A 26,793-nucleotide genomic window follows, 5' to 3' on the forward strand; every position below is an offset into this window, starting at 1 on the left:
TGCTTTCCATTTGCATGGAATATCTTTTTCCATCCCCTCGCTTTCAGTCTGTATGTGTCCCTAGGTCTGAAGTGGGTCTCTTGTAGACAGCATATATATGGGTCTTGTTTTTGTATCCATTCAGCAAGCCTTTGTCTTTTGGTTGGAGCATTGAATCCATTCATGTTTAAGATAGTTATCGATATGTATGTTCCTGTCGCCATTTTCTTAATTGTTTTGGGTTTGTTTTTGTAGGTCCTTTTCTTCTCTTGTGTTTCCTACTTAGAGAAGTTCCTTTAGCATTTGTTGTAGAGCTGGTTTGGTGGTGCTGAATTCTCTTAGCTTTTGCTTGTCTGTAAAGCTTTAGATTTCTCCATGGAATCTGAATGAGATCCTTGCCGGGTAGAGTAATCTTGGTTGTAGGTTCTTCCCTTTCATCAGTTTAAGTATATTATGCCACTCCCCTCTGGCTTGTAGAGTTTCTGCTGAGAAATCAGCTGTTAACTTTATGGGAGTTCCCTTGTATGTTATTTGTCATTTTTCCCTTGCTACTTTCAGTAATTTTCCTTTATCTTTAATTTTTGCCAATTTGATTACTATGTGTCTTGGCACATTTCTCCTTGTGTTTATTCTGTATGGGACTCGCTATGCTTCCTGGATTTGGGTGGCTATTTTCTTTCCCATGTTAGGGAAGTTTTTGACTATAATCTCTTCAGATATTTTCTTGGGTCCTTTCTCTCTCTCTTCTCCTTCTGGGACCCCTACAATGCAAATGTTGTTGCATTTAATGTTGTCCCAGTGGTCTCTTAGGCTGTCTTCATTTCTTTTCATTCTTTTCTCTTTATTCTGTTTCTTAAACATTTCTTGCATCTTCTCGATCTTTGCCTCCATTCTTTTTCCGAGGTCCTGGATCCTCTTCACTATCATTATTCTGAATTCTTCTTCTGGAAGATTGCCTACCTCCATTTCATTTAGTTGTTTTTCTGGGGTTTTATCTTGTTCCTTCATCTTGTACATAGCCCTCTGCCTTTTCATCTTGTCTATCTATTCTGTGAATGTGGTTTTTGTTCCACAGGCTGCAGGATTGTAGTTCTTCTTGCTTTTGCTGTCTGCCCTCTGGTGGATGGGGCTGTCTAAGAGGCTTGTGCAAGTTTCCTGATGGGAAGGACTGGTGATGGGTATAGCTGGCTGTTGCTCTGGTGGGCAGAGATCAGTAAAACTTTAATCCACTTGATTGTTGATGGGTGAGGCTGGGTTCCCTCCCTGTTGGTTGTTTGGCCTGAAGCAACCCAACACTGGAGCCTACCTGGGCTCTTTGCTGGGGCTAATGGTAGACTCTGGGTGGGCTCACACCAAGGAGTACCTCCCAGAACTTCTGCTGCCAGTGTCCTTCTCCCCACAGTGAGACACAGCCACACCCCACCTCTGCAGGGGACCGTTCAACACTAGCAGGTAGGTCTGGTTCATTCTGGCCTGGGGTCACTGCTCCTTCCCCTGGGTCCTGATGCACACACTACTTTGTGTGTGCCCTCCAGAGTGGAGTCTCTGTTTCCCCCATCCTGTCAAAGTCCTGCAATCAGTTCCCACTAGGCTTCAAATTCTGATTCTCTAGGAATTCCTCCTCCCATTGCCGGACCCCCAGGATAGGAAGCCTGACATGGGGCTCAGAACCTTCCCTCCAGTGGGTGGTATAAGTGTTCTCCAGTCTGTGAGTCACCCACCCACCAGTTATGGGATTTGATTTTACTGTGATTGCGCCCCTCCTACCATCTCATTGTGGCTTCTCCTTTGTCTTTGGATGTGGGGTATCTTTTTTGGTGAGTTCCAGTGTCTTCCTGTTGATGATTGTCCAGCAGCTAGTTGTGATTCTGGTGTTCTCGCAAGAGGGAGTGAGAGCACATCCTTCTACTCCGCCATCTTGGTTCCTCTCTGAATGTCTTTTTAAAATATCTGATTTTCTAGTTTTTTCTCAGGTTCCACGTAGCCTCTGAAGATCTTTGTGTTTGGCAGTCTGTGAAAATCTATTTACTTCACCTGAGGTTCAAGAAGAGAAGGTTCTTGGTCAGTATCACACTGTTAAGTGTTGAAGAACGGAAAATGGGCTTAAATGTGTCACAAGCCAGGGCACATAGTGGCCACACATTGCTTGTTTGTTTATTGCTTACATAAAATCTGCATCAGAGTGATGATTTTTAAGTTTTTTTGGGCTTATAGCTCTTATATAAAGAACATGGTCCTGGTTTTGCTTTAGTATTAAAACATCAAAAGTTATATTAAAAAAACTGTCCTGGATTCATTGTTAATGGATATAAGGTTAGTCTTTGCCTTTTTCTTGCTTTAGTAGGTTTAGCATAAGACTGATCCATCTAAAGCATCAATAAAATGGCATTTCTCATGTTGAAAGGAAGCCTCAGCTTTGCAAAACTTCCTTTACAAGTAAGATAAAATTCTTTTCCATCATCTCCTGAGGAATTTATTAGAGTGAAGAAAAATAAAAGATTTTTATTTGAGAGGAAAACAATCTAAAAGCCTGGTATGGACTGAGCAGGCACTTTGGAGCTGGATAAGGCTGAATTTAATCAAGATCCTGCCACTTGGCTGTGTGACAGGCCCTAAACAACTTATTTTAGCACTTCTGAACTGATTTTCCCATCTGTGAAATGGACATGATAATAACTACCTGCAGAACTGTATATAATTAGAAAACATGATAAAAATATCTATAACATAATTCATAATAAAGAGTAATCATTATTTTTCTTCCTAGATTTGTTTTCTTACATATTATTGCTACTATAAATTCTCATTATTTTCACATATTTGCTCTGAGTCAAACGTATAGTTTATTTAGTCTATTTAAGTCCTGGAAATTTTACACAGATGACTTTAAAGACATAAATATAGTTGGAGTACTGTGGTAAAAACATTCAGAATTACATATTATTACAGAAAGTTTTTAATAAAAGCTGGTCAGATATTCAGAATACAGTTTATGAGAGAGGCAAGGTGATAACTTTGTATTGAATTATAAAATGGAAGATTGTTAGCTTTTAATAAAATGATAATTTACTAGGATAAATTATTTCTCTGTAGCATTTGCTATAAACTGAATACTGTTCTTTTTGAGGACCTTTTTGAGAAGTGGAAAATCACTAGTTTATAGTGGAGAGTTTTCTTATTTTCTTGTGTCCTTGGAAAAATAATTTAATTCCCTTATGTCCATTTTTTTTAAACCCAGAAATTCTCAACTAGGGAAAAATTTGCTCCCCTTACTACCAAAGGGGACATTTGGCAATGTCTGGAGACATTTTTGGTTGCCATGACTGGAGGGGAATGCTACTGGCCTCTAGTGGGCAGAGGCCAGGGATGCTGTTCAACATCCTACCAGGCACAGGTCAAACTCCCCACGGTAAATAATTATTGGCTCAAAAGGTCCATAGTGCTGAGATTGAAAAACCCTGTTTTAATCTATAGATTGATTAAAGTAAATGGTACAGTATTAAAAATCTGTGGGTCTAAACCACGCTTTCTCAATGGGGGCAGTATGGTTTTTAAGGGAACAAATATTGGTTCTTGGTGGGCAAAAAACATTTTAGATATTACCGTGGATTATGGCCCTCCGAAGCTCAATCCTACTCAATAACATAACGATATATATATATATATAATATATATATATAGTATATCTGTGATGTTAAAGTTTCATAGGGGTGGGGATGGCCTAGTTAGAAAAAAATATCTAAATAAGCTCCTTAGAGGGTGATATTGAAAAAAAAGGTTGAGCAACATTTCTCAAACAAATGACCCTGGACAGGTCATTTCAGCTCTTTGTGCCTTAGTTCCCCATGTGTACTTTAGCTCATAGGGTTATTTTGATGGTTAAAGTAATATTAAGCGCCATTTATTTATTGAGTACCCACCATGTGTTAGTCTAGACACCCTCCTTATATAGGCAGTAACTGACACAACAGCCCTGTAAGATAGGTATCACTATCTCCCTTTTCAAGATGAAGAAACTGAGGCTTGTGTAGAATACTTAAGGATCCAAAACAAGCAAATAGAGAGGACGACATGTGATTTTGTATCTGACTTCAAAGCCTTGTCTCTTTCTCACTCTATAACAGGTGTTATGGCAACATTGCAAGTAATAAAATAAGCACATGTGTAGGATTTTTATCTGGGGAAGTAAACATCATGGTTAACACTTGTGGCTTTTTAAAATTACACCCAGCCTCAGGAAACATGTCCTTTCTTCCTTTCAAGGTTACCTTCCATCTCTCTTCTTGATGCCAGCATTTCCATCTCCTCTGGGACCTAGAACAACTGCCAACGTTTTTTTCTCTCCTTTGCCTGCATTTTTCACTCTGTCACTTTGCTGGCTCAATATCTACTGCCTGTGATTTGCTCAAGTCTTTTGAATCTTACGAAACCCTTCCTCAAACCCATGACCCACTGAAGATACCACCTTATTCCACTCTTTCCGTTTCCAGGCATCCTCTTTGTAAGACTCATTTACAATGTCTGCCTTTACTTCCTTAGCCTCTGTTTGCTCTTCAAAATCCCCCAATTATGCTTCCACTCCTAATCACCAGATCTCATTGGACTTGACTTGTTTCTGGTGTTTAAACTGTGGACCCTCTCTTTTACTTGCAACTCCATACTCTCTTAGTTCCTGAGGCATGCTTCTTTCCTGGTATTTCTCCTACTTTTCTGACCATTACCTGTCAGCCTCTTATGCCCATACAGAAGGGAGGGTAGTCCACAGGGCTTTGCCTTGGCCGTCTTCTCTCCTCACTGATCATTCTCTCACTGCTCTCCTTGTGGTCCAGTCTCATAAATCTGAATCTCCAGCCAGATAACACTGGTGAGTTTGCAACCCATGTAGTATTATCCTGTTACGCACTGAATATCTGTCTCCACGGGGGGTCCCCAGGCTCCCCAGATCCATCTTTTCTGAAACTAGACTTTTCCTTCCCCTCCCTCTGCACGTTTACTTCTCTACTGGTAATTTTTATCTTGGTATTGACACCACACCACCATTGAGGCAGTCACTCGAGATAACACGTGTAGCAGGTGTAGTCCAACACATGGCAGCCACTAAGTAAATTGTAGTTGTTATGAATTTAATCCTCACACAACGCTGTAAGTACTATTATTATTGCCATTTTATATATGAGAAATTGAGGCACAAAGTGGGCAGGTCACTCTTGCTTTCTGCATTTCTCTAACAACAGCCAATTAGTAAGCAAGTTCTTTTCATTCTGCAGCATTTTCCCATCTCCTACTTGCCCGTGTTCAGGTTCGTTTCTCAGTGACCTATGGTAATAACCTTCAAGGGATGTTTCTCCCTGTGGTGCTGTCCCACTGCCATCAATCCATCTACACTCTGGTCAGGTCAGAGTGAGTGATCTTTCTAAAAAAATTAACCTGTTCATGGTACTACTTTTCTTAAAACCCTTTGATGGCTTTTATTTCTTGCACTTCAATCCAAACATCATATCATATTATGTTGGGCCCTCCTGAGCTAGCCTGGCCTGGCTTCATCTCTCCCCATTCCCCTGCTTTAGAACTCATGCCCAGACCGCACGGAATAATGAAGTAATTCTCCAATGCATTATGCTGTTTCACATTTCCAAGACTTTATTCACACTGTTTCCTCTATTCAAAATGCCCTTTTCTTCCTGAAGAACTCCTACTCATCCCCTATGGCTGACATAAAATGTCAAGTACTTTAGGAAGCATTTCTATCTGAAATCTCAAGGGCACCTGGGCACTATTTACTCCCAATGAACTGTGCGTGTACATTTAGCCTCGTGTTTTTAACAGTGAAATTGTCCTAATGTGGGTAGCAGTGTGGTTCAGAGGTTGGACTCTGGGTTTGAACCCTTAGTCCAACTCTTGATAGCTGCTAGGCAAATTTCTCTTCCCTTTCTCTACATCTACAAAATGGAAATCAAATAGGGCCACTTAGGGTTGTTTAGAGCATTAACTGAGATAATCACAGAAAGGTTTTGGCACCTTAGGTCATGTGCCTTTCCTACTCTCAACCTTTCTATGGGTTCCTGTAATATTTAGCATAGAATGTAAACTATTGTTATATTTTGCTATCTAAGTAGATTCCCTTCTGATCTGAGAGAGAGAGAGTTTGGAAAGAGAGGGATACCTGTACTTACGGTTGCCTTTACAGTCTTGCAGGACCCAGCCATTGGCTCCCTTTCCAACTAGATTTCTTACAACTCTTCCTTTGCTCTCTCACTCCACCTGTTGCCAAATCTTGGCTCCCTGTCCACTGAATGCTGAATAGAAATACAGAGACAGAGTTTGGAGGAAATAGAAAAGAGTCGCTTTATTACTTTTGCCAGGCAAGAGGGGAACACAGTAGGCTAGCGCCTCAAGAACTGTGCCCTCCTTCCCTGGGGAATAGGGACAGGTTATACAGCCCCCTGGGGCTCCTGGTCTGGGGTAGGTGATAAGGCTCAAAGTAATTAAGGTCTTGCATTTCTTTTATTCTGCAAATTCATGGCCAAAGCTGGTGTCAGGTGGCTCAGCAACTGGGTCTGGTGTCCCTGAAGTTATCGGGCTGGCCACGACCTTCTTTCTGAAAGGAAGAGTGCTACAAGGGAGCGTAGGGGGAGAAGAAATGCCAGGTGCAAAGGGTAATTCATATGAAGTCAGAGAGTAATCAGCTTTGTGAAGGACAAGTCTAGCTACAAGTGTTTGTTAGTAGTAACAGCTAAAGAATAACCAAGATTGGTTAACTCTTTCAGGCCTGTTTATGTTGTTTCCCCAGCCTGTTCATTGTTGCCTTGTTTTCCTGTTTATCAGAAAAGTCTCGTTTCTATTTTTGCTGCAACACACCCTCATTGGCATCCTTGCTCTTCGTTGACTGCGGCATCTCAACTCCTGCCTCAGAGCCTTGTTCCTTGCTATTTCCTCTACCTGGGTTTTTGGTTGCTAATGTCCAAATGATTCCATACAAACGGTTGCTCAAAGGTTACTTAATTTAAAGTAGAACCCACTTCATTTCCCTTTGACCTTTTCTAATTTTCTTCATCACACTTATCATTGCTTGACATATTAATCATTCTTTTGCTTGTTTTTGGCCTCTCTCATTCACTGCAATGTAAGCGTCATGACTTTGTCAGGACTTTTTGTTTATTTAGAATAATGCTTGACTTATAGCAGGTACTTAAATACATCGGTTGAATGGACAAATAAGTAAATTAGTGGATGGTATTAATATTATTACTGTTTATTGAAGGTTCCTGAATGGCAGAGATAAGATCCTTTTTGACTTTATACACCAAGTTCATTGGTTTGTAAACTGTGTTCCTTGACCACACTTAAGGGTTTCTACCAACATTCTTCTGGGATTTAGGTGTCCTGGCTTTAAACTTAGAGTAGTTCCAATTTTATTTGTTGTATAATTTGATCTGTGGTAGTGGTTTCACTGCTAAAATGCTTTGAAATCCACTGGTCTAGTGTAATTCTTAACACATTTCAAAAGTCAGTCAGTAAAAATTGGCTGGATGAATAAATAAGGTAGAATGAAGCTTCCAGAAATACTATCTTCAACACATAGAATAATAGAGCTGACATATTCTCCAATATCCTATTCATAATAAAATATCCTCAGTAGCATTAACGTATATTTATTCATCCTTGCAAAGCTAATTTAGATTTAAAAATTAAAATATATATTTAAAAATATTTTCCTAATACAGCCCAATGGCTTTTCTGCTTTTGTGGCATGACTTTTATTGTTTTCTTGATATTAAGTAGTCAGTGAATACCAGTGCCTGATATGTTAATAGCACTAGTTTAATTACCTGCCGTAAGATAATTGCTTTATTATTAGCAAACTAAAAGGAGATGATTCAATATTCTCCACATCTTACTAAAATATTTCTTACTAAAAATATTCTGCATCTTCAAGATATCTGGTAATATTTGGATGGAGTTAATTTTTTATTTGTACTTGATGACACCTTTGAAAAAATTACAGTTACACTTGACTAATGTACATATCTAATGCAATTAAACTCATTTGGTTTGACAGAATTAGTAATGGTCATAATGAAGTAAAATTTTAAGTTTATTTTACCTATTTTATTTAGTTTAATATAATATTTAAATGGTAACAATACAAATGTTATGGCCATAAAAGGATCAAAAGAAATTTCATATTTTAACACAGAGTGTATTTCTGGTATTTGTGACTGGAATAATTCCTAGCCTTCAGGATCTTTCCACCACAGTAATTTCCAAGAAAGTGTTTTGATTCTCCCCAGGTCCTATCTTTTCCTTTTTCTGAGGAAGAAAGAAAAGGAAGTGGTGGTGATGCCAGTGGGGATTTGAGATAGAACTTGAGAATACCCAGAAATCAGGAGAATGTAATATGAATGTATGTTATGTAAAATATTGGAATGCACAGAGTTATTAGTTCCTGAGCCTATCACAACAAATTACCATAAACTTGGTGGCCTAAAACAAACAGAAATTTATTTTCTCATAGTTCTGGAGCTCTGAAGTCTGATATTAAGGTGTTAGTAGGGCCACACTCCCTCTAGAGTCTCTGGGGAGAATCTTTCCTTGCCTCTTCCAGTTCTGGTGGCTCTCCTTTTCTTTGTGGCTGCCTCGCTCCAGTCTTCTGCCTGTGTTATCTTCACATGGCTTTTCCCTCTTCTCTGTTCATGTCTTCTTCTCCTCTGTCTCTTGTAAGGACACTTGTCTTTGGATTTAGGGCCCACTTTGGCACTCTAGGATGACTGCATCTCATCCTTTTTCCAAATTAGGTCACATTCACAGATTCTGGGTGGACATGTCTTAGGGGAAGGATTAATTCGCTACAACATACAAATTCATGTTCAAGTATAAGTACCAATACAAACCATGATATAAAAACGAGAGAAGGTCTGAGGGCTTACTTACATTGCCATAATGTGAATAACGGAGAGTTGGCATGGAAATGAATAAACATAAAATGCTCAGTATTTTGCAATGCATATTATGTCTCCAGGACAGTGATTCTCAAAATGTTAATGTTCATATAAAATCACCTGGGTTCTCCTAGATATTTTAGGCTTCATTCCCAGAGACTTGGATTTAATAAATCTGGCATGAGACTCAGGAATCTGCATTTGGATAGACATAGAGGGGGGAAAAATATCTAAGTTTTGTAGGGCCAGGAAAAAAAAAATCTAGGACTCAATACAAATTTGTAAGGGCTCTTTTGAAAGAAAATAACACAAACTTATGAGTATAAAATTAGGTACAATGTCACAGTAAATATCGCAGAAGCTTAAGCTTGACTAGTAGCTTTTCGGTAAATCTGCCCCAGCAGGTACCCCTGAAATCTAGCATGTCATCTATGGACCACACTTTGTAGAATGCTGTTTAAGATTACTCCTTCCACCTCTCTTTTGTTGTTCTTGTTAAACATCATCTCTTGCTGGAATGCAGGGCTTTTACAAATGGAACTTCCCTTTACAGTCTTAAAGATAATTATTTAGAGGAGGTCCTTAATGTTATTAGAATTATGACTATATTAGGGGATGAATTGATCCCTGGTATTAAATGTAAGACTTGTGAACTTCAAAAATTCCTCTGATATAGTTTTATTTCTACTATTAGTATTCTATATTTATAGTTTATTTCCTGGAAGCATCATTGGATACAAAAAGGGGCATGGGTGAAAATCCTGGGTATCCTTCAAGACTCCTCATGCATGAAATGAGTATCTCACCAGATTGATCCAAGGATTAAATGAAATAATATATGAGTGTCTGACACAGGGGCTGTACAGATTCTTGGTAAATATTTCTTTCCTCACTTTAGGTTTTTTCTATTCCCCCTCCTCTCCTCTCCCCAGATTCTGGAAAGTAGTTTGCCCCTCGGTTACTAAGAACTCTTAAGAAAGAAACTATTAAGTTCACTAGGGACCTTTGCATTTTGGTTATTACCCATTTCACACATAAACAGACCAATGAAATTCTGTTACTTTTCCTATACAATAGAAAAATTTGGTTCATGATAATAATAGTAATAGTAAAGATTTTTACTTAGGGCTATCTGTAAGCTAGACTCTGCAGTCAGTACTCCATACTTGTTACTATATTCAGTTCCCACAGAAAACCTATAATGTAGACACAGTTATCTCCCATTTTTACAGTGAGAAAACTGAGGCTTACAAAACTTTATGTAGCCTTTCCAAGAAGTCATACAATGAGGAAGTGGCAAAACAAAGACAACTACACTGGCCTGACCTGGAGCCCACCTCTTGGCTGTAATTCTGAGATAATATTCCATAGACCTGAATCAACTTATTCATAATAACTGATTTCTCTTACTTAACAATAAACTTCTCTGTGTATTAGCAGCTAGTGGTAATAGAATGCTGTTTGCTTCATTTAAAATACTAGTACAGAGATTTTGTAGTTGTGGGCACTTTAACCCAGGAAATTACTGAGAATACAATTCTCAGTGATTGGGTAAAAATGCTTTTAATTTCCATCTTTTTTTGACAGTTATACTTTTTTTTTTTTTTTTTTTCTTTTCCGGTTCACGGGCCTCTCACTGTTGGGGCCTCTCCCGTTGCGGAGCACTCACTGTTGTGGCCTCTCCCGTTGCGGAGCACAGGCTCCCGACGCACAGGCTGAGCCGCCATGGCTCACGGGCCCAGCCGCTCCGCGGCGTGTGGGATCTTCCCGGACTGGGGCACGAACCCGTGTCCCCTACATCGGCAGGCGGACTCGAACCACTGCGCCACCAGGGAAGCCCAGTTATACTTTTTAAATAAAATTCTTTGCTGGACATTTCAGTTTTACTAATGTGATTATGTGGTCTAACATCAAAAGGGTTCATTGCTTAATGACTAAGAACCAAGCATGTCAGGATGCAGGAGTTGGAAATGGTTTTAAATAAATCAATTTCAAGTGAATTAATCTTTGAAAACAGTGCTTGAGCATTTTCCATATGAAAGTTATTTCCATTATGACTTCATAGAGCCATTCAAAGTGTCTTTTTGATGTTTATTGTCTTTATGGTACTGAGAGTAGCTACATTGTGTTAAAATAACATGGTTTATTTCTGCCTCTGAATTATCTACAGATGAGAGTGGATTTATATAGCTGTGTATATTTGCTCAGCGTCTCTTCAATATCCTTCCAGAATCACTCACACATCGCCTTTGGTTGTATACGTATCTTTGTGAAAACGACAGCAAGCACTGAATCAGAGTGATGCGCCATTTACTCTGTGGTGCTTTATGTATTGTCACTACATTGGCACGTTCACCGGCAGCTTGGTGTACTTAAGATTTACTAGTCATTTGTCTGCTTCCAAGAAGTCATCAGTGATTACACTGTGTATTAAAGTTGCTAAACAAATTATATTTTATATTTTTTGTGCCTAAAATTTCAGTGACTCAAGCTGTATCAGCATCTCCCTTTTTTTCCTTCCTCTCTTCTTTTCTTCCTCCCTTCCTTCTTTCCTTCATTTCTTTCTTGCTTTTATTTTTCTTTCCAAAAAGCAATACATCTTTTGTAATTTGTTGGGTAACTTCATTCAGAACCTGAAATCATTTTTCTTAGAAATCTCCTTCCTTCCAGTTTTTGCCTTTGCATTTATATTGTCTCTGTGGCCCAACTTAATGTTTGTCTCAAAGCAATTCACATTTTTCAAGCATTTTCTTTATTGGTATTATTAAACTTAGATTTTATCTTTCCCCATCCAGTCACTAAATTGATAAGATCAAAAGCTCAGTTGTAGATGTGAGATTTAAGAATAAATTTTCTAAATACTTAGTATATACAAAAAAAAAATGAAGCCAGGGTCTGAAAAAAAAAATATTGCTAGAAAAACCTAATACTCTCTACAAACTAATAAAAAAATTAATTTCCATTTTAAAAGAACACATGGAATACTTACAAATGTTTTAGGTAAACATTACAGCAGCCACTTATTAAAATGATACTTTTTTTTTTTTGAGTAGTCTTAGGTGATTTTACTCAAGCCAGGTTCCTGGCATTAACCTGGGAAGTATCCATGTTGTAATGTTGAGTTGTGATATTTGTTTTTTTGCTTTTTTTTTTTTGCCTTTACTTAGAGAGTTTCTTCTCTCTCTCCCCAAATGAGAAATCTATTGCTTATTGTTTAATTCAAAGTAAAATTGTGCCAGGATGATAGTGCTTTATGTAGAACAATGCAGTGAATGATAACTTGTGCCACAGGCAGAATTGTAGAAACCTATATAATATTTGTAATTTGTGCTCATGACAAACAACTTCTAATTCTGATAGTACCAGGTAGGTAAATAAAGAGAATGTAATAAATATCCTTTTACATCTTCTTTGTTTATTCCTGCTTCCTTCTTTATTCCCATCACAAATATAGTCTTGAGTTAGAAAAAATACATACAGATATAGAAAACAAACTTATGGTTAACAAAGGGGAGACGTGGGGGGAAGGATAAATCAGGCGTTTGGGATTAACATACGCACACTACTATATACCAGGTAGATAACCAACAAGGACCTACTGTATAGCACAGGGAACTCTACTCAATATTCTGTGATAACCTACATGAGAAAATAATCTGAAAAAGAATGAGTATATGTATAACTGTATCACTTTACTGTGCACCTGAAACTAATACAGCATTGTAACTCAACTATACTCCACTAAAATTTAAAAAAAACATTAAAATTTAAAAAATAAAAATAAAAGAAAATACAGAAGTGATTGAACACTCTAGAGTGGCTTTCAGATGTAGACTTCCGGTGCCTATGAAGAACTTTGTCACATAATTCAGTCTTTTTTGAATTGTATAGGCTTTGAATCATCAAATTTGAAGGAATTTGGCCGTTATTCAGTCCTACATCTGCCTCCAATAAAAGCTGCTATTATTAAGTCATCCAAGTGAGATGGGAATCTATGCTTTCTTTTAGGCTTTGAGAGAAAATGATTCAATGATCTCTTTTATAACTTATTTCAGTGTTTAATAACTTGAACTGTCACAAAAGATTTTTTCATCATTAGCCTAAATTCTTTTTGTTGTCATGTAAGCTCAAGAATCAGATGAACAGCCTCATAGAATTAGTCTACGAATGCAACATCAAAGGACACAATAATTACAATCCAAGCTGTTTTTTCAGTCAAGCCATTCTAATTCTAAAAGTCTAGAACTGTGACTCTTATTAATAGTGATTAAATTTTAGTATTTAATACTCCTAATATTTATAAAGACAAAGTATGCTGGATGTGCCTCCGAATATCTGTTAACTTGTTTAAAGCCCTATTAAGAATGCTATTTCTTAATGATGTACCTATTGTTACCCTTTCTGTTTACTGTGGTTGAAATTATGAGTCCCCAGTCTAGATTTGTTTCCTCTGATCAGCTTCCTGAGCCCTTTGTCTCAGGTTCTAATCCTTTTTGTCTGCCTCAATTCCATCCTAGTTCTGCAACTTCAAGCCTATTCGTTTTCCTTTCTCTCTATACTCAGTTATGGGCCTTGGTCCCCCAAGTTCTGTCATTATTGTTGTCATACTCTTGTCTGTCCCTGCTGCCAGTCCTGGAGAACCTGTAGCTAGTGATCTCATTCCTTGGCTACTTTCATTGCTGCTGCTACACTTATGCCACCTGGTCAGTAGGTTCCAGAAGCATGAATAGTGCTGGGCCTGATCCTGGGACATGAAGCAGAACCAGAAATGAATATACTATCTAGATGTTTTGCTTGTATGTATTATCCAAAATAGATTCTATTATGTTTTAAAGAAAAAATAATACTTATTAGAATTTACCCAAGAAAAGAAGGAAAAAGCTTTATTTGTCTGATTTTAAAGTTCATCCAAGAGTATTACACATTGATTGGAGTGCTTGAGATTCCATCAAGTGAGAGAAGCCCAATTCAGAATAGCTCAGGCAGAAATGTAGATTGTATTAGCCTAAGTAATCAAGTCATGGGAAGGAAAACACACAGCATCAGGAGCATCAAGATTGGTGATACCGAATGACACCAGGATTCTCTCTGTCTGCCCCTCTTTCTTTTTTTACTGAGGGATCTATTTTCTCAAGACAAGTTTCCTACACAGGGCAGCTCTGGTGCTTCACAATTCATAGCTTTGCCACTCGTTGGGTCTTAGAAGTCTTTCCTTAGCTACAGTGTAGAAAATTCTGATTTTAATGAGTGATTTTTGTTGATGTTAAGCAGGAGTGTGTCTTGATCTGTGTACATCTGAGAAGAATCACCTTGGCTGCTCTGTTTGATCGTGGAGGAAAGAGGGTGGGAAAAGAAGGAAGCCAGTTAGGAAGTTATTACTGTAGTTCTGGTGAGAAATAATGGTGGTTTGGGATAGGATGGTCAAAGTAGAGATGATGAAAATGGTTAAATTGGGGTGTATTTTGGAAGATAACTAACAGGTCAGAGTGATGGCTTGGTAGTAAGATATGAGGAATCAAAGAGAAATCAAGGGTAACTCCTGTGTTTTGGGCCTAAACAATTAGGTGGATGGTGATATCACTGATGAGAAAGAAAACACCGTGAGGAGCAAGGATGGGGAGCAGCACTTGAAGATTAGTACGCTTAATAAATATTCAAGTGGAGATTCAAGTGGCCAGTTGGTTATCCAATTCTGGAGCTCAGATAAGAGGCAAGAATGGAGATACAGTTATTGGAGAGGAGTTATATGATTATCATCATATGAAGATAATGTAATTCTTTACCCAGAAAATCAAACAGAATCATCATGAAACGTCTTAGAAGTGGAATAAAGGAATTTAAGAAAATGGCAAAACAAAAATAATATTTTCTGTATGCTAGTAATAATCAATAACCATAAAAAATGTTAATCTATTCTAAATTGCAGAAAAAAATCCAGGAATTGCCCTAATATGCAATATGTGGTACATATCTTCCAGTAAAATATTTGCAGATTTCTTTTTCATAGATTCAAACAAATGGAGAAATACCATGTCTTTATATCCAAAGGCAGAATGTTATAAACATTCTAATTTCAATTGATCCTCAATTTTGCCTTTTAACAGAACCGGAATGAGGCAGAACAACTGGTAGGAACAGCTTTATAAAATATAAGACCTTACCCCTCTCTGCCCATAAATGATTAGACTGGTCATGAACCCATATAAAACCAATACTCTGCTTAGTATACCAACTGAATATTTTAGCATGCGATTATTACTAAGTAATATAGAAACTATTCCAGTTAGAGGGACGGAGAAGAAAGTTGGTCTTAATATGGGGCTTCGGTTCATGCAAGAAGGCTGCAATCACTGGAAAACTGAATTTGAGGGGAGGAGAATCACAAGAAACCAAATAAATGACCCTGAGGAGAAACTCAGGACAATGCAGCAGACCGGAAGTGAGGAAGAGAACTAAGATACGCTGCATGCTATGAGAGAATAAGAAGTCCCCTCCATGCCCGAGTTTCCCTTTTAGATCCTGTTATGGACAGACTTTTTTTTTTTTTTTTTTTTTTTTTTTTCCGGTACGCGGGCCTCTCACTGTTGTGGCCTCTCCCGTTGCGGAGCACAGGGCCCAGCCGCTCCGCGGCATGTGGGATCTTCCCGGACCGGGGCACGAACCCATGTCCCCTGCATCGGCAGGCGGACTCCCAGCCACTGTGCCACCAGGGAAGCCCGACAGCCACATTTTTGTTTCCTTTCCTTGGGTATCAGTATTTCCTGTCCCAGACGTAGACTTGGAATACCCCCCGCCCCCGTCACCTTAGGCAGAGTCAGGAATTCTGATGCAGGTAAGAAAATTAACACAGTTGCAGAAAAATATCCATGTACAAAGATATGTATAACCAAAGTATTTAATACGAAAAAAGTAACAAATCCTCAATAAATGGAAATGATTAATTTGTAGTATTCACACAGGAATATTATGCAACCAATAGAACTATATATTCAGTGACAGTTTGGTGATATATACAGATGCTTATATTATAGTACTATGTTAAAAGCAAAAGCAGAATACCAAGCTGGAAGTAGATATAATGACACATGTACACATGCATTCCCATATGCCATCAGCCTCACCGCCTAAAATGTGACTATATGTTACTTCTATACACCAGCCAACTGGCCAGGAAGCAGGCCCTTAAGTTATCTCTGAGAGTTTCTCATGGGCAGGTCTATTCATGCTTTGTAACAGGCCCTTCTCTGGCCTTTGTTGGGGTTGTTGTGTCTTGACCTTGCTGCTTGATGGACCTTGTGAGATCTGCACTTCACAGGGACTGGCTGCCCTCTAATGACCATTGTGTCCAACACTGCTGCTGCAATCTTGGGAGTGGGGACCCTTCTCTTCCTAATACCCCACAGCACAATCCCTCCAGACTTTGCCAAAGCCATAGGAGTAATAGAAGTAAAGCACAGATTTGCTCCTATCAGTGGCAACTCACAGCACGTATGATCTGAATGTAGTCTCATATATAGCCTTCTCAGAAGGTCTCCATGCACTAGCTTAACTTCTAGAAATGGGAATTTCCAGGCAGGGTCATAGCTTGAATCTGCGTCTTAATGCACTGCAGCCGTGGAGAGCCATAGTAAGAGGAAGAAAGACTTTTCTGCCTAAAGTCAAATTCCTCCCTGAATGTTCTGATCCAGAATGGTTGATGATGGAAACGTTTACTTCCTGCAGAGGAAATTTTTCTTATAATGAGGATGCTGGATCCTCATGACCTCTATGATAATCCCAGTAACAATAGCACATTTCCCGAAGTCTTAAATAGCATTGATGTGGGACAACAGTCCCATCCAGGTCATAAACCCCTAGAATATGAAGTGATGGGGGCTGATCAGGTCCTTCCTGCCATGATTGAATCTCCCAGTTTCTTTGTGACCAGATGTTTGTATGAGAGTACACCATGCACTAAAGATAAACTTTATCATAGGGTAAACCAAATGTGTATTTAGGGGACAAGATACTTTCTAACTCTGCAAAGGTACAATCCTGCCAAAAGAACTAACTTTTAACACTGAAAAGAACCCCGAGTGCCTCAATCTGAAGCAAGTTTCCCAGTGACAATGGAAAGGTACCAGCCAAATGCCTGATTAACTAAAAGGCTTGCAAAAGTGATCCCTTTCAAAAGGAAAATTCCCTTACAGGAAAATTCTCTTTTCTACCCTAGAATTCATAAATTGCTTACAATCTCTAAAGTTATATTATCCAAATAAAATAATTTAAGTTACAGTCTTCTGTGGTCATTTGTGTACAGTGATTATCTCTGGGTAATGAGATTGTTCTTTTTAACAATTCTGTTTTTAAAATTTCCTCTGTTGAACATGTATTATTAAAAAATAATTTTAAGAAGTCTATGTGGAGTGTACTTCCATTTGCTGTAAATAATAGTTGTTTGCCTAGCTAGCTTATTAAAGACTTGAACACCAATGATTTGATAGAGTTTTAATTTAAATGAAAATTTCTAATTCTGAAGAAAACCAGATGCTTCTATTAATAGAGTGATGATTACATCTGTAAGAATTTTAGTCAGAATTTTTAGCAGTTAAGAAAAGAGCTGAAAACGCCTAGAAAGTAGCAAACAAGATCTCATCTTCCCCTGCCCCAATTAAATTAGAACATTATTAACTCTCTGTTTGAAACTTGAAAGGAAGTTCATTTTATTTTGTGTGTATTTCATTTTGTTGATGGAGAGAAGAGCTTTATCCAAATGAAGTTAATTATTGAACTGTCAAATGTGCTATTTTAAAGTACAAACCCATTGATAATTCTATGGCATGGGCTCTGAGGTCATCAAAAGTTTCTAACATTAATGAGATTATTATATCATGTTATTATTTGTGGTAGCATTTCATGTATTGAGTTTAAGTAACCATCTTAGCTCTAATTTTTGAGCCAATTAATCTACATGCCAGCAGAATTCAAGTTGAGTTTGTTTCAAACGCAGTTCTTTTTGACTGTGGTGGAAGTAGGCAAGAAACTTTAATTCAATTTTAAGTGCTAAATACTTAAATGAATTGAGCTTATGAATGGAATCTTGTGATTGGAAATGCCAGGAGGTCAGTTAAGTAGTTTTATAGGATTTCTGTGAATTAAAACATACCTCCAAGTATTGTAATAAATATTCACTTTATAGGACGAAAAACATTGTTGAATTAATTGTCTTTCTTTTAAATTAGTCTGCAGTAGATAATTTCATTAGATTTTACAAAACCTACTACACATTTTTGAAAGCACAATTCGTAATATAGATTTGATGGGGAAGCCTTTATCATCCATTTTTCTTGACCCAAATAAAACTCTTTGGAGATACTTTATTTTAATTTTCATTTCTTTTACTAATGTGATGTTCCTTTGCTTTATGTTGTGGAATGTATACAAATCATGTAGTTTTGGATACTGAGATTCAATTCCAATGGGTACCCTTTACCTACAGTGAAACAGCTTTTTAATAAATTCTATAAAACAATGGTTAGAATCACACCAGAAACAGTGTGATCTTCTGATTTATTTGAGGTATTTTAAAACAACTTACATGCCCTGGGACTCTTACTTCCTTCCATCAGTTGAAATGTCAACTTTTAAATCATTTCTTAATTTCACTTTCTCACTTTCTTTTTTCAGTATGTAACTTATTCATCCTTTTTTACTGACCTTGATAAATGGTTCTCTTTGTTAACAAAGTAACTGTGCCCTCTAACTTGATAATTATCAGGAAACTATGAGATCAAAGAAGGAATAGCTAATTTTATGTCTTCTTCTTTCTCTAAATCTTCTGTGCTCTTTGATGTCACTCCTTATTGGCCAGAAGAGAAAGCCTACCTTAAATGCAGGGTTACAGGTAAACAGTGTCTGAACTCAGGCAAAGACCATCTTTTAAAATAAAAATAGAGTTTTCCTTTAATTATACTTAAAGAGGTTAATTACATTTTTTTTCTGTCAAACAAATAGCAAACAGGTCAAATTGAAATTGTTTCCATTAAAATTCACATAATTTTTGCAGTTCAGTATTGAATTTGCCTATATTAATTAGCCAAGGAGGGACTCCTCTGGTGGTTCAGTGCTTAAGACTCTGCGCTTCCACTGCAGGGGGGCGTGGGTTCGATCCCTGGTCTGGGAACTAAGATCCCACATGCCATGCAGCCAAAAAAAAAAAAAAAAAAAAAAATTAGCCAAGGACAACTCAGTTTTTTACAGAATAAATGTATTAGTCCAAAAGGTATAATCTCTGTCTTCATTTTACAATTATCTCTGTATAGATAGTTAGCCAAAGGAATGAGTTTGTCGTCTTGGATTTTTTTTTTTTTCCCTAGGTACATTCTTACGCATTAGGTAGCTATATGTTCTGCTGGATAATTTCTGTTAATCAAAGTTGATAATCCGAGAAAATGAAGGCTGGCACATTCATCTCTTGAGTCATTACTGCCTCCTCTAAGTTTTGGCTGATGAGGTCAACTGCCTCTTTGAAAGGCTTCATAACTTAGTGCTCTGAGAGACTGTCCATCTAAAACGGATAGCATGAGGTAATGGGACTCCTTTCCCTCCTCCTGGTGAAAGAGAACATTCTCTTTTTCTGCTTAGAAATGCTATGTGGAAATGAAATTATATATCTAATATTTTATGACTAGGCATTTCTCCTTCAGGGTTACTGTTTTTCATGTGTTTAGTCTAATGTATCTTGTTAAACAAGGAAGCAGGTAAACACTAGCATTTGGCTTTAATGACTGCCTTCCAAAAAGCGTAATCGTTCATCAAATTTATTTGTAAATTATGGTTCCCAAGGCCATTCACAAATATGCATTAAAACCATTTCTTATTGTAAAGATTAATCATGGTAATTTCATTGTCTAGGGATTAGATAAAGAGATCTTCAAAAACTCCTTTTGATGAAATAAGTAATAAAATATAGGAACAGTTCTGTGGTTCAGTATTTGTGTGCCTGTACTAAAATCTTTACATAAATTTGAAAACTTAATATTTTCAGAGTGAAAATATGCCAACACTTTAGGCACACTTATAAACCCCTCTTGTCTTCAGTCTCACTGGCTATGTCCAATAAAGTTTGATATCTCCTGAAGGACCATTATGGTTTACTGGCTTAATGAAGCAAGTTGGAAAAAGTTTTGTGCAGTACCTCTTCTGTGCTCTGGATGCTTTATAAAGTCACAGAGTATGTTCCAGTTTTAAACAAATTCCCAATGATGGGTTTATTTCTAGCTTGGGCAAAACCAGACCCGAGGGAATAGTTACATGAGTGTCTTAAACACACACACCAGCTCCATCACCTGTCTTATACCATGTTAACTGCTCCAAAGAGACAATCCTTCAAGCAGCGATGAGCAGAGTATTAATTTCCTCTTTTGGAAATTTGCCAGGATATCACGGTCAGCATAATTGTTTGAGGAATGGGTTGGGAGTCTGATGATTAACATTTTGTCATACAGGAGGAGATTTCTAAAAAATAGATTCATCCCCTATTTTGCAGATTTTCTCATACAGATTTTTACAGCCAGAGCATTGGCGTTGGATACTGAAAAATTCTGATTTTCCTCACTAAGATCAATTTCTAAAAGAAAAACTTAGAAATACATTTCTTAATTTAGAGAAAGGAAATAAGAAGAAAATAATATACAAAGTCTGTTTAGTATTTAAATAGGAGAGATGAAGCCGGAAAAATGTTCTTCCAACAAGCATGATTAAGAGTATAATCTTTTCCGCTCTTATTTGTGATTATGATTTTTTTTTTTTTTTTTTTTTGTATTCGGGGCTTCCTCCTTTGTTGCCTCTCCCGCCCAGCCGCTCCGCGACATGTGGGATCCTCCCGGACCGGGGCGCGAACCCGGTTCCCCTGCATCGGCAGGCGGACGCGCAACCGCTGCGCCACCAGGGAAGCCCATGTGATTATGATTTTAAGACACTGATTTCTAGGCTCTCATTTGTAGCTTAAAGGATACATATTAATGGATACTTTATTTCATTATTTATAAATTTGTTTTCTTAGTATATATTAAGTTATTCCATTCTGGTACCATTAAGAGCTTTGTGTCAGAAAGTATGTTCACTGTTCTCTGAAAAAGTGAATAAGTCTTTAAGATAACCTATTAAGTTTATGGAAACACTTGACTTGAATGATCTGGCTAGAAAAAACTGGAAGTGTATTGTTAGTATAATTTTTTAAAAAAGATAAAATCACAGTTCTTATACAAATATAAAATGAACATATGTCAGAGATTTTATTTGACTCATTAATTAAAGAGAAAACCAGTAAGATGCTACAACTAGTTCAAAGGAGAATTCACAGAAATATACATTTGAACAATAAGGAAAGTTGAAATGAATGTACAAGTAGCTGCAAAACTGCGCTGCTCACGAGGAAATAATGAATTGCATTTCACAGGACTCAGTTCATTTGCATTTCTATAGAGAGGAATGATTTGCAATATTTTCAGTTTTCTATAATTTACAGGGTTATCAATTAGCTCAAAGACAATGAAAGGCAGAGGTAACCAAGAAGGGTGCGTCAAACAGGGCATTCAGCAGTCTTTTTGCCCTTTTAAAGCCTTTCCCAACTTTTCCTGAAAGTAATAAAGCTGTTTACATGTCATCTTCCCACGAGCTTGCTCATTAGGCAGAAGTCATGAGTTTTTTCTGTTAATTTTTATGAGAAAATATTTGGCAAAAAATAGTTCAATTAGATTCGAACCAATAATTTTAGGGCAGCTATTAAGAACTATGATTCTTAAAATGAATAGAGTGTGCTTCCTGCCACCAGAGACCATTTAACCTACTGAGAGCAGCAAGGTCTGACATGTTATGTGCTCTGCGTAAATTATAAAGTGCAGGCTGAATGTTGCAGAAGTTTTGACTTGGGCGGATCAGAGAGGGTAGCCTTTAATGATATTACACATTTGACTTAACTTCACCCAGAAGGGATCTTTTATCATCCATATCTGATTTTCCTCATGTGTAACTGTTACAATTGAGGAGAGACTGTCTTCTTTGTGAAGGCAAGCTAGCAGAGTGTGCTGTGCTGTGTCTCAAACATATACACATTAACACAAAATTGAAGTACTCTTCAGTGGACAATTTCTAGATCCAAGACACTGTGCTCTGAAGATGTAGAAAAAAAAATCATGAATGAAAAAAAAAAATTGAAAGGTCAGAGATGGAAAGTGGGAAACTCAGTTTGAAGAATGCTATGCCCAAACTGGGATCAGACAAGTGTGGGCATGTCTGAAAACCAGTGGACGCAGCTGCCAGTAAACATGATGAATGTGAAAGAGCAAAAATTCTTTGAAATTAAAGACTGTAAGCCTTGTATCTACTCACAAAAGAGGAAACTTGGAATGCATCCTGAGAGAGTTTAGTAAAGTTCAAGAATTACTTAGTTTTCAGGATGCTACTGTAGTCATTGAGTTCATTAGGATATATGCATATTTGTCTTGCTTTACAGAGTTTTTGGCTGGTATATTGATATCAAAATTTATTACAGCAAACTTTCCCCATGACCTTTTTTTGTAACAAGATTAGAAAGCTTCCTATAGGCACTTTACTGAGCTCAAGGACTTAACAAGGTAACAGATAAAATCGATGAGTCCTGTCCTACTCATTAGTAGGGACAGACGTTTCCCCAGGACTACTGAGAGATGTTCTTAGTAATAATAATTACAATAAAAAAAAATCTCTGCTTTATTAAGATGTGCTTCTGAGGGAAAGTCTTTCATTTTAAAAGATAAAGAGCTTCTAGCATGTCCTATTCACCAGAATCTGTATCATGTAATACATGCTGGTAAAGTGTCCTAAATACAAATGCTTGGGATCTCTTTTCCTTGACTGTCATGCAATGAATTACCAAAATGAATAAAATAAAGGTAGTTAAGAAATCAATTTTGGCTTCTGCTAAACTAGTGACAAACTTTAAAATAAAGAATTTTACATGCTGATTAATTTACACTCTTGCTTTTTATAAAATTCTGCTGTTATAGTCCATCAGCTCTTGGCTAAGTATTATGGAGGCATTTGGGTCCAGTATAGAGATTGGATTTTTATTTCTCATACTGTCATTTCCTAACTTTGCAACTTTCTTCTTGACTGGAAAGGAGACAAGTTCTAAATAAAAGTGTTTTTTTAAAAAAAATAAACATTGTATTTTCCAATATAGAAGAGTAGAGCACAAGATTAAAGGGAAACATTTTTGCAAACAGATTTCTTGTAAATTTCAATATGTTTGAGCCCTGTAGATACGGCTATAGAATTAATAGACTCAGTTAAAAATTATCACCTGATAAAAAGAAAGTTAATAGTCAATTAAAAATGTATGAGGTTTACATCTGCAGAGGTATTGCAACCTAAAAAAAAGGTTTACACATGTGTTGCTAATGGACTTTCAGGACTTATAGGAAATACAGGTATTTTCTAAATCTCAAGAAAAAAAGATAGTGGTATCTTGAGATATTAACTAAAATAGCACCAGTGTAAGATTCTTCTTCCCTCTTGAGGTAATGTTAAAATAAATGTTCTGGTTGGCTGGTAATAAGGGATATAGAAAACTGAATAATTTACCTTTAAGTGGGGTAGAGACCCCTCTCTAGTGGATATAAGTATTTGGCAAATAGAAAAGTGTACTCTGTAGTATAAAACTGCTTTGATTCTTGATCTGGAGTAGGGAGATGTGTTGGGTGCTATCTTGCTACTTGTTAACCATCTATCCTCAGGAATATTGTTAAATTCTATCCTCTTTCTTCATCTTTGAAGTGAAGTTAGTGATACCACCATAGGATTGTTAGGAATAAATTAATTAAAATTACCTGACTTCATTTCTGGCATGTAAGAAGCGTTCAGTAAGTATTGGAATTCCCTCTTTCTAGAATTTGGTTGGAATGACCCATGAAACAGTTTAGTTCCTTTGCTCTGATACTGTGATAGGCATCTTGTCTGTGTCACCACAGCATAGAGGTACCACTTCCTATCATATTATTAACAGAGGCATGTGCCTGCAGTTCCTGGATGACACTAGTATGTCTGGGTGAAATAGTGAAAACTACAAAGATGTATAATTTGAAAAAAGCCTCTCAACTGATTCTCATATTATTCTCTCTAATTGGAGCATTGGCATATTATAATTACACATTTTTAACTGAAGTACCTTGATGACAAGAAGAGGGCCTGTGAATGAAATGCAAAATTTGTCTGGCTCTAGAAATATACACAGTGTAATTGTCACATTATTATTGTGGATTATAAATTAATCACTCATCATCTTCAGGTGAGCTCTTAAGATTCAAACAGTAGACCTGAGGACTCAGAGCATCAAGGTGGTGTGGCTAGGGGACGGATTTTTCTCTCACACATTTTAATCTACTTTTCTGCCCGGAAATGGACTATACTTTTCCCTCAGAAATCCACGCTGGCCAATCAACCAGCCATCTCAAAAAAGAGATAGTCTTAGGCATAGTTTTAAAATAAGTGACATCCCATCAGTGTAACGAGAAATCCTTTCTTGAAGGCTACTTACTGGTTTCAACAAAAGGGGAAAGAGTTTAATAATAGAGAATGGACTTCTAAGCATGCTGTTTTTCTTGGGCACATTGTATATGCTGAAAAGTTAATGCTGTTTTTAAAGTTAATTCATGATAATTGAATTGAAGTGCTGGGAAAGTGCTGTTAGAGAGTCTCTTTATGAACCCTGTGCCCTCTTTGTCAATTCTGTAAAAGCACTGCTCAGTAAAAGAAAGGAGAGAGCAGACAGCATGGTGTGCACTTAGCCGTACGTTCCTCCTTTTCCCCCAAAGTATCTGTTTTTCTAAGTGGTGTTTTTCTTTTAATCCGTCCACCTCATTGAGTCAGCAGGCCTGCTAGACCCATTCTCACTCCACTTTGAAGACCGGGATGGGTTGATAAAATGTGTTTTGGTGGTGATTCACTGCAAATCACTTTTGTCGCTCTGAGGTGTGTGTCAGAGTTGGCAGGATGGGTCAGGAGGAGGAGAATATGTGAGGACAAGTGAATTAAATAAATAAGCTACTGTTTTGAGGGTCACATTGAAAAATATTTTAAATAAATACAATTCCCAGTCTTTGTTGGCATGTGGGATATTTTCTCACAACTGCTGCTGGGAGTGAATCCTTTATAGGAAGTATTACACTTTTACCCAGCAATTCCATTTTATAATACCAAAAAGTTGGTAACTACTTTTATCTTCAACAAGAGCAGGTTAATTTACTTATGCTCTATTCAAACAGTGGGATAACTAAATGAGCATTAAAATGATCATCTAAAATAAGATTTAATTACATGGAAAAATATCCTTGATTAATTAAGTGAAAAAGGAGAGTAAAAACCATACAATAGGGACTTCCCTGGTGGCGCAGTGGTTAAGAATCTTCCGGCCAATGCAGGGGACACGGGTTCGAGCCCTGGTCCAGGAAGATCCTACATGCTGTGGAGCAACTAAGCCTGCGAGCTGCAACTGCTGAGCCTGCGTGCCACAACTTCTGAAGCCTGCGCACCTAGAGCCCGTGCTCTGCAAAAGAGAAGCCACTGCAACGAAGAGTAGCCCCCGCTCGCTGCAACTAGAGAAAGCCTGCACGCAGCAACAAAGACCCAACACAGCCAAAAATAAAATAATTTTAAAAATAAATAAATGTATTTTAAAAAAGACTATATAATATTTTTTGTTTCTTTTAAGAAAAGTATTTATGTGAAAGAAAAGAGACAACAAGAATATGCATATATACTCTAATAAAGATGTTAAAAAAAAAGATCTACACACTTAGCAACTTTCAAATTAAAAATCAGTATTGTTTGGTGCTTTGTGTCTACCTAGAGGGGTGGGATAGGGAGGGTGGGAGGGAGATGCAAGAGGGAGGAGGTATGGGGATAGATGTATATGTATAGATGATTCACTTTGTTATACAGCAGAAACTAACACACCATTGTAAAGCAATTATACTCCAATAAACATGTTTAAAAAAATAAAAAGAATATGCATATAATATTAACAGTAAATTTTTGGTGATGGAATTTTAAATTTCCTTACTTTAAATTTTTGTTTTCCTTATTACCCTTGATAAATATGAATTATAAGAAATTATAATAAATTTATGAGAAAATTATAAATAACTTAAAAAGTGTATGTACATGTCAAAGGAATGATGCTTGTAAACAAAAACATTAGAAAGCAGGAAAGGCTGATTCCAGTAAATTTCTAATTAATTACCCGACTGTATTACACTGTTCCCAAGAATTGAGACTTCCAGAAGCCTCTTTGCCAATAAAACCATTTTAATGGAGAAACATATAATGACCAAGAACATGTAACTGAGAAAGAATGTAGAAACCTCATCAATGTGTAAAGCCTTAAAAAATAATTGAATCCACAATTGCTTCTTATCCTGAAAATGAAATCAGATGGGAATTCTTTAGAGGTAATAAATTAAGAGTGCATTATTGTGTGTGAAACTATGTTTTAAAATATTTGTAATACAAAATGTTTATAATAGAAACTATTTCATGAACCAACAGAAAATCATGCCAACAAAGACTTCAGCTTGTCGCGGTGAACTGGCTGAAGTCTTCACAGCACCGTCTCTATGGTATAAAAGTGGGTAGTCTGGGAGGTTGGGCTGGTGGTGAGGAAAGAACAGGGAGTCAGAGTGGCTTTCTATTCACCTCATTGGATTGTGTGACCTCTTTGGACCTTGAGTTTCTAATCTGAAAATTGCAGAAAATAATAATAAATAACTATTAAAATTGTTAAATAAAAAGCATATTTAAGGGGCTTCCCTGGTGGCGCAGTGGTTGCGCGTCCGCCTGCCGATGCAGGGGAACCGGG

This window comes from Physeter macrocephalus, chromosome 1 (genome assembly GCF_002837175.3).
Source record: "Physeter macrocephalus isolate SW-GA chromosome 1, ASM283717v5, whole genome shotgun sequence".
Taxonomy (NCBI): Eukaryota; Metazoa; Chordata; class Mammalia; order Artiodactyla; family Physeteridae; genus Physeter; species Physeter macrocephalus.